Source organism: Siniperca chuatsi, linkage group LG17 (assembly GCF_020085105.1).
Source record: "Siniperca chuatsi isolate FFG_IHB_CAS linkage group LG17, ASM2008510v1, whole genome shotgun sequence".
Taxonomy (NCBI): domain Eukaryota; kingdom Metazoa; phylum Chordata; class Actinopteri; order Centrarchiformes; family Sinipercidae; genus Siniperca; species Siniperca chuatsi.
The window spans coordinates 20,822,929-20,830,043 of record NC_058058.1 but is presented as its reverse complement, the minus strand read 5'-3'; positions in this window follow the sequence as shown (position 1 = coordinate 20,830,043).

Here is a 7,115-nt window from a genome sequence, read left to right as displayed (position 1 = left end):
CATAGTCATTTGACCCATTGTTCACATAAAAATAATGATTGGCGCAGCTTTAACTTGCCATTCTTGAAAGTAACGTGTCTCTAATTATTTTGAACTCCCTGGGTTTATGGTTTAGTTCCCACTGTATCTGTGTCTATGTGGCTCTGGTATCTTCTTCAGTCAATATGATTTTCTTCTCATCAACACTGGGTGGTGCAAATGTACTTCTGTTGGTGTTGAATTAAGAGAACCTCTGAAACACAAGGCTGCTCCTCTACATTGCTGAGCGTTAACTCCACATCATCAGGTCTTTGTCCACAAGCTTCACGTTCAGTCACACCGGGCCTTCAGTGGATGTCAGGTGTTTGTATGTGTGTGGGTTTGTTCAGGATTAGGTGTACTGTCTGTGCTGGCGGCAGCGGTGCTTCTTGTGATAGAAAAGAATCAGTCCAGACAACTCTGAAGCACCTGCCCGGGCATCTTCATGACGATCCTGATCCGCTTGTCTTGACCTTGCTGATATGACCTCTGAACAGTAATGAACCTGAGCTACAGAGGAAGCTTGAAAAGATTAGACCTAAAGCTTTGGCTGAACAACGTGAAATGGGCCAAAAAGTAAGAGCATTTGAATTGTAAAGCAGCTACCTGTTCAAAGGTGAGACATATGGATTAGTGTTCAGAGTGAGTGAGGTTGAACAACGTAGACAAAGATAAAGAGACGAGAATCAAAGGTTTCTCAGAAGAGTGCGTTCTCCTAAGGTGCCACACTCCAACAAGAAAGTTAAAAACATAGTAAGGAGCTCATCTTTGTAACGCTGTCGACATTAATTGAACCTGTCTCTTCAGCTTCAGAAAATTGCTGTATTTTCACAGCAAACCAACAGAAAACTATCCATGATAACTAAGCTGCAGAGGAATCTGTCCAATAAACACACTGCTGGCTGCATTATGTCTGAGGAGTACCAGCCGTACAACCAGATGACCCAGGCCAGCAGTCTCTCCTCAGCCAAAGCTGAATTAAACGACTTTGAGTGGAAAAGCTTGACGCACGGCAGAATGAAAGTCGCTCACAAGTCAGTGATAAGCTGCATCCACACTTGGTTTGATTCTTCCATGGAAAAAGCAGAGCTGAGAGAGTAACAGGCAGATGAGACTTCTCCTGCCTGACCATGATGCACTCAGTACTTGAAATTTTATTTCCTGGTTTGTACGAAATCAAACATTTTTGAGTTTTGATTTATTAATGATCCTTTAAATCAATGGTTCACAGCCTTTTTGGCTTTTGACATGTAAAATAAAGCATTGTCTTCTTATGACCGCCGTCTTCACAGTTTGCATATGTTTGTGAGCTGTGAGCCACTTTAATTAATATTTTTATATTAAAAATGGATCCAGTGACTACGTGTAATGGGAAAGGTGTCACTCATAGTAACAAACCTACAGAGAATCATCACAAGATTCTGCAGCACCCCTCAGCACTACAGAGCATGTCAACGTCTTTGAACTAATTGTTTTGGTTTTAAAACCCGCTGCTTTATTGGTTCACTTGAACCGCTCAAATCAGCATCCTTTTCATTTTTCAGCAAAAAGGCTCTAAAAACCCAGTGTACTCTACCCGCTCAGCATCAAACAGCAGGCAGACACTAGCTGGGGAACACAGTTGAGCATTTAGCAACTAAAAATATATTTCTTTAAAACTAAAAAGAGAGTGAATATTGAAGTTACACTTGCTGGAGGATAAGAAACTCAACTCCAAATGAATGCTAATGTTGTGAATTATCTTGCACCCCTCAGATTTATCTTGTGACCCCTTAGGAGGACCTGACCCCCAAGTTGGGAACCAGTGCTTTAATTGTTAAGATAATCAGCCAAAGTTATCATAATATGTACCACTGATATGATGATATGTTGTGATTTTCTGAAAGTACATCTGATTTGTTTTGTGTTTAGTTTTTTTGTAATTTCTTTACAAACCTAACCAACCTGAGGCCATTGCTTATGAAGCACCTTATTAACTGCTGTATTTAGTGTCAGTGCAGAGAGAGATCACCTTCTATAGTACACTTAATGATGCTGTGAAGCTCCAGTATTTATCCAGGGAGTCTTCAAATTCGACTATCATCCACTTCTCAAGATTTGGTGCTGCAGGAAACAGAGCCAAACTGCATTTTAACAAGCCGAGTGAGAATCCCCTGAACAACAGCAATCAAAGGCAATGAAAAGCCTGATTAGATAAGCATTTTGTCAATTCCCAGATACTTTGTGTATCTCTCAAAAAGGTCATTTTTGTCAAGGGATCAAATGCAAAACAGGCTGAATCTACAGCAGGCTTTAAATCACTACATTTGATTGAGAAAAACATCTCGTTGTACTTAATGAATCCCACAGTGTTCTGTATAATGAGGAATCAGAAGTTCTCAGTGTGGGTGGTATCTCCCCCTCCCTCTCCCTCTCTCTCTTTCCCAACTTCCCACCTTGATTGCGACTTATCTAGGTCATCTCAGTGTGTTTTAATCACCGTTGGGTTGAGAGAGACCCAGTTAGATGATGAAGCCCACTTTTCTCTCATCAAGGTGGGAAATCTGCTTAATTTCTAGCACATCGTCAATCCTACTGTAATTATCATTGTTCGCGCACAGCTTCATCTGGGATCATATCTAATCCAATATTCACAAGATGCTTTTTAACCTAGATTGTTTTTAGCCCTCAATATCTTCAAATACTTATGTATAATATATAGGGTACAGAAGAGCAGATTCTGTTGTGACCTTCTAACATGTGTGCTCTTCAGTGAGTCCATAAGACAGGATTGATGAGACAGGATTCCCATATGAGTAGAGGTGGATGTGTGACACCAAGCAGGCACAAATAAAGATTATCTATACACTGATTTCTGACAATACTGGTGGGTGTATGACTGTGTGCTTTTGCTGTTGCTTGTGTATTTAAAACAGCAACACACAGAGGAAACTATGCAGGAATCCAATTGTTATTCTCTCTGTTCTTCCTGAGCTCATGCTGCTCTGTTTTTTAAAAAAAAGTGACAAGCTGCAGATTTCTCTCAGCAGGCCTGCCAGCATCATGCATCCTAATTATTCATTTGATTACCCAAGACAAGCTAAAAAAAAAAAAAAACCCCAGATTCTTAAACACAGAGGAAATGTCTTGGAGCCACACATTAAATCTGCACAATGACAGGCACATGTGCAATACAGCAGAACGCATAAAGGCAGTTTATCTCCACTACAAAGCATTTGTGCGGGTCTGGTTGTTGCTGTCACTTTGCACCTCAGGCTCCAATGTTTTTATTCCAGTTCTTGAATTTGTCACTGTAATCAAGCGCTTTCAATCAGGAATAGACCATGATCAATTGACCATATCGATAAAAAATGGATCCTGTGATCCTCATTATTTATATTTTAGTGGTTGTTGTTTTGATTTAATCAAGTGTCATGTTTCTCTTTACACATGTTTATATATTTTTTTATTTTGTATATTATAATATTATATATAGTAAGCGTTTAATATTTGGGGGTTAATGTGCTCACAAACAACAAATAATGCAATACCTTCTAAAAATCCACTCAAAATGATCCATCATATCATTAAAGCTGCACTAATCAATATTTTAAATACACAATGGATCATATGACATACGTGTGAAAGGGGTCGCTTGTAGTGACGCACCCACATGAGAATTATCACCCAATTCTCAAGTTCCCCTTAGGTCCATGGACCTTTTTAGCCTATTTTAGCCCCTTGTTTTGGTTTTCCAGCAGACTCTGCTCACTTGTGAAGTGAAGCTCTCCTGTGATAAACCCACTGTACACTCCCTGCCCAGCACTATCTGGTGAACATAGTGGAGCCAGATATTTCCCTCAGATATTTCCCCCTGAGCTAAAAGAAGAGTAAATATCATATATCGTCAGAAACACAATTTCAAATTAATGCTAAAGTTGCTTCGTGTCTGCTGGAAGTGTAAATAGGCAACTGTTAGCTAACATATAAGCTAAGTTGATAAGCTGAAATCCACACATATAAGTATACACTAACTCCATCTGCAGTTCTTTATAGTATACCGTTTTAGCAGTTACCAGCTATAGCATACAAGAAATATGTACTATATGAATGAAATATGTACAGGAAATACTAGTGTAAAAGATGTAATCAGACTTTAGAATGCCAATGTTGCTGCCAAAATAAAACGAACTAAAACTCAACAGGAAGAAAGCAAAATGTTTGTACAAAGATTTAACACTATTTGTTTCCATTTCTAAGATACACCATAAAAGCTTTATATGGTGGTCAGGGCAGGCCACGACCCCTCTGTCTGGCCTTGATTTCCTCCTGAAAATCGTATGCCCATCGGCCGCTGTGGCCTTGGTCTTTCCCCGCCCTGCCTCTCTGCCCTCTCCTGTCAAGTCCGTCCCGGCACTGTAATGTAACACATGTGGTGTGACCAAATGCGTGCATTGAAGCGCAATCGTTTTGAAGCCGTACATCCTGTCCGATCAGTACTGTGCAATTCTCAACAGAGATGAGAAGGAAGCGAGATGGCTCATAGCTACTTCCATCATCAGCTCCGGAAACAAAGATTTGTTTAATTCAGAATGCTATTGATTAAATGTTATTAATTAATGTTACTGAGTATTTCTCAAACAGTCCCATACATAAATATGATATATGACAAAATATGTAAACTACATACAGTGAATTTGTCCGTCTCACACATATAGGCTGTTGTGCTTATAGATGTGATGTTAACATAAGTCATCACCTTATGTAGGGGAGAGCAGGGATGGAAGTAGCCTAGAACAAGAACTATAACAGAGATGCATTTATTGTTGTGAACAACATACACAAGTCCTCTACCAATACCAACTGTTTTTTGTTTCAATGCGCACCTTCAGAAGTTGAAGGTGCGCATTGATACTTTAGCCCCTCTCTGAAACACAGGCATGGGACGAAAGTAACGGTTGGATAAATCGACCACAAAACAAGTAGGGCACAGTTCTGCCATATAACGCTCATTAATGCTTCAGTTAGTTCTCCAAGCAAATGACCATGTTACTTTCAAATCAACTTATCATATTATATGTCGCAATTTTATGAAATTGGCCCAATGCATCAAACTCACCATAGTGCATAATCACCATTTTCTCTTATGAATAATATTGGGTGGGAATTTAAGATGTTAAACTGTCACATATCAAAACTTAGCCTATACCTCATCAGACTGCCTCCAGAAGACATTAAAACTTGTTTTAAAAAAAGTCTTAATCCATAACATTCTGCATTAAACAAGATGGTATGGTATCACAAACCTTTTCAAATATTATAAATTATTCTTTTGATGAAAATGTTGTTTTTATTTCTCTAGAAGTGTTACACTGTTAAAAAGGGGGGGGAAACTATAATGCTTTTTTTAAGTGAATCAAAATCCCGTTTTTTAACGTATGGCCGTGATGACCTGGCATGTGGCCTTTGTCGCCATAAAAAGAATTGCCCCACTGCTGGCCAAGTGGTCTTGCCCCTAAAATTGTAAAGTTCCAGGCCTGATGGTGAATATATGTCAGATTGTGTTTTCAGTTTTTTCAATTGCCCCCAATTGTCCAAACACTTTTTAAGGCAGCTTTAACAGTAGTAACAAACATCAGTCTTAACCTTCACATCAGTATTTACCACTTTATTAGGGGTCATTTATGCATGCTCATCTCATAGTTGTAGTATTTCCTACAGCTCATGAAGGCAGCATATCTCCGTCGTCCTCTCTCCATCTGCTTGTGTTGCTTCGACTTCTGTCCTGAAACTGTGCCTCTGTCTGTATGTGGGAGGGTGTTGATGCAGAATTAGTGTGTTAAGGCCACTCTTCCTCAATGTGCTCTCATTCTGTCACCGCCTTTAGTGCTGTGTGTGGAGTGGGTAGCAGGTGCTCAGCACAACCACACCTGTTGTTAATGTGATACAGTATAAGCTTATATAGAATGCTCCATTTATAGTATAATGAACACATAGATGATGAATGGGATGTGGTTTGACAACATGGTAAAAACAGTTGTCGCAATGTATTGTCTGTAGCTGTCTGTGTCTCGCACACATTTGCTCATATCCACTGGTCTGTGTCAGTGTGTGTGTGTGTGTGTGTGTGTGTGTGTGTGTGTGTGTGTGTGTGTGTGTGTGTGTGTATGTGTGTGTGTGTAGTTTACTTCATTTTTGGGGTTGTTTTCTCAAGTTTTCTCTCCTTCCTCCTCCCCTCACAGTCTAAATAACACTTCACAGTTCCACAATGATGCTTCTGCCATTTGGGGAAGTGTGTGCATGTGTGTGTGTGTGTGTGTGTGTGCAAGTGCATATGTGTAATCCTGGTAAAGAATGGGATTCCCCTAATTTGAGTAACATTGCTCAAGGGCTCATGAGAAACAACATTTATCACACTGAGCGAAGGACAAGTTGAATAAAGGAAAATGGCTCACAGTTCAAGCTGTCTCTCACTTGCACAATTACAAGCACACACACACACACATGCACTCCTAAACTGTCATGGGGGTTGTGTGTGTGTGTCCGCGTGCAGGGAGCTCAGTCCATTAATCTTGGCTTTGTTGTGTCAAGGCAGACCTAATTAGATTACATTACACACACTCTTTCAAGGCAACCAAGCAGGAAGCATATGCTATGTTGCAATATGGTATGACACACACACACACACACACACACACACACACACACACACAAATGCAGGGATAAAACAGATATAGACACCAAACACTGCAGATTAAGACTTCATCACACATCAAATGCCTCTGTTACCACCAGAAGGGAGATTTGATGTGACAATGAAACACAGATTCACACCAATTTCCACATGGTCAAAAAGCCGTCGGGAAGGCGCAGACTCGCAGACACAAGAGGCAGAATGAGCAGCACTGAATGGCTGTAAATACATCACACTTCATGTCATACGGTTATCAGCTTGTCTGGGGAAATCTGGGTTATTCCGATGCGTGGCTCCTGGCATCTGTCGTCTCTTCTATCTCTCTGTCATCTTTCCTGTTTCTAAAATATATATTTGGGCTTCTGCTGTTCCAGAACGCCTGATCTTCCAAAGCAGCGCCCTGCTTTACATTCAGGAGGTTACT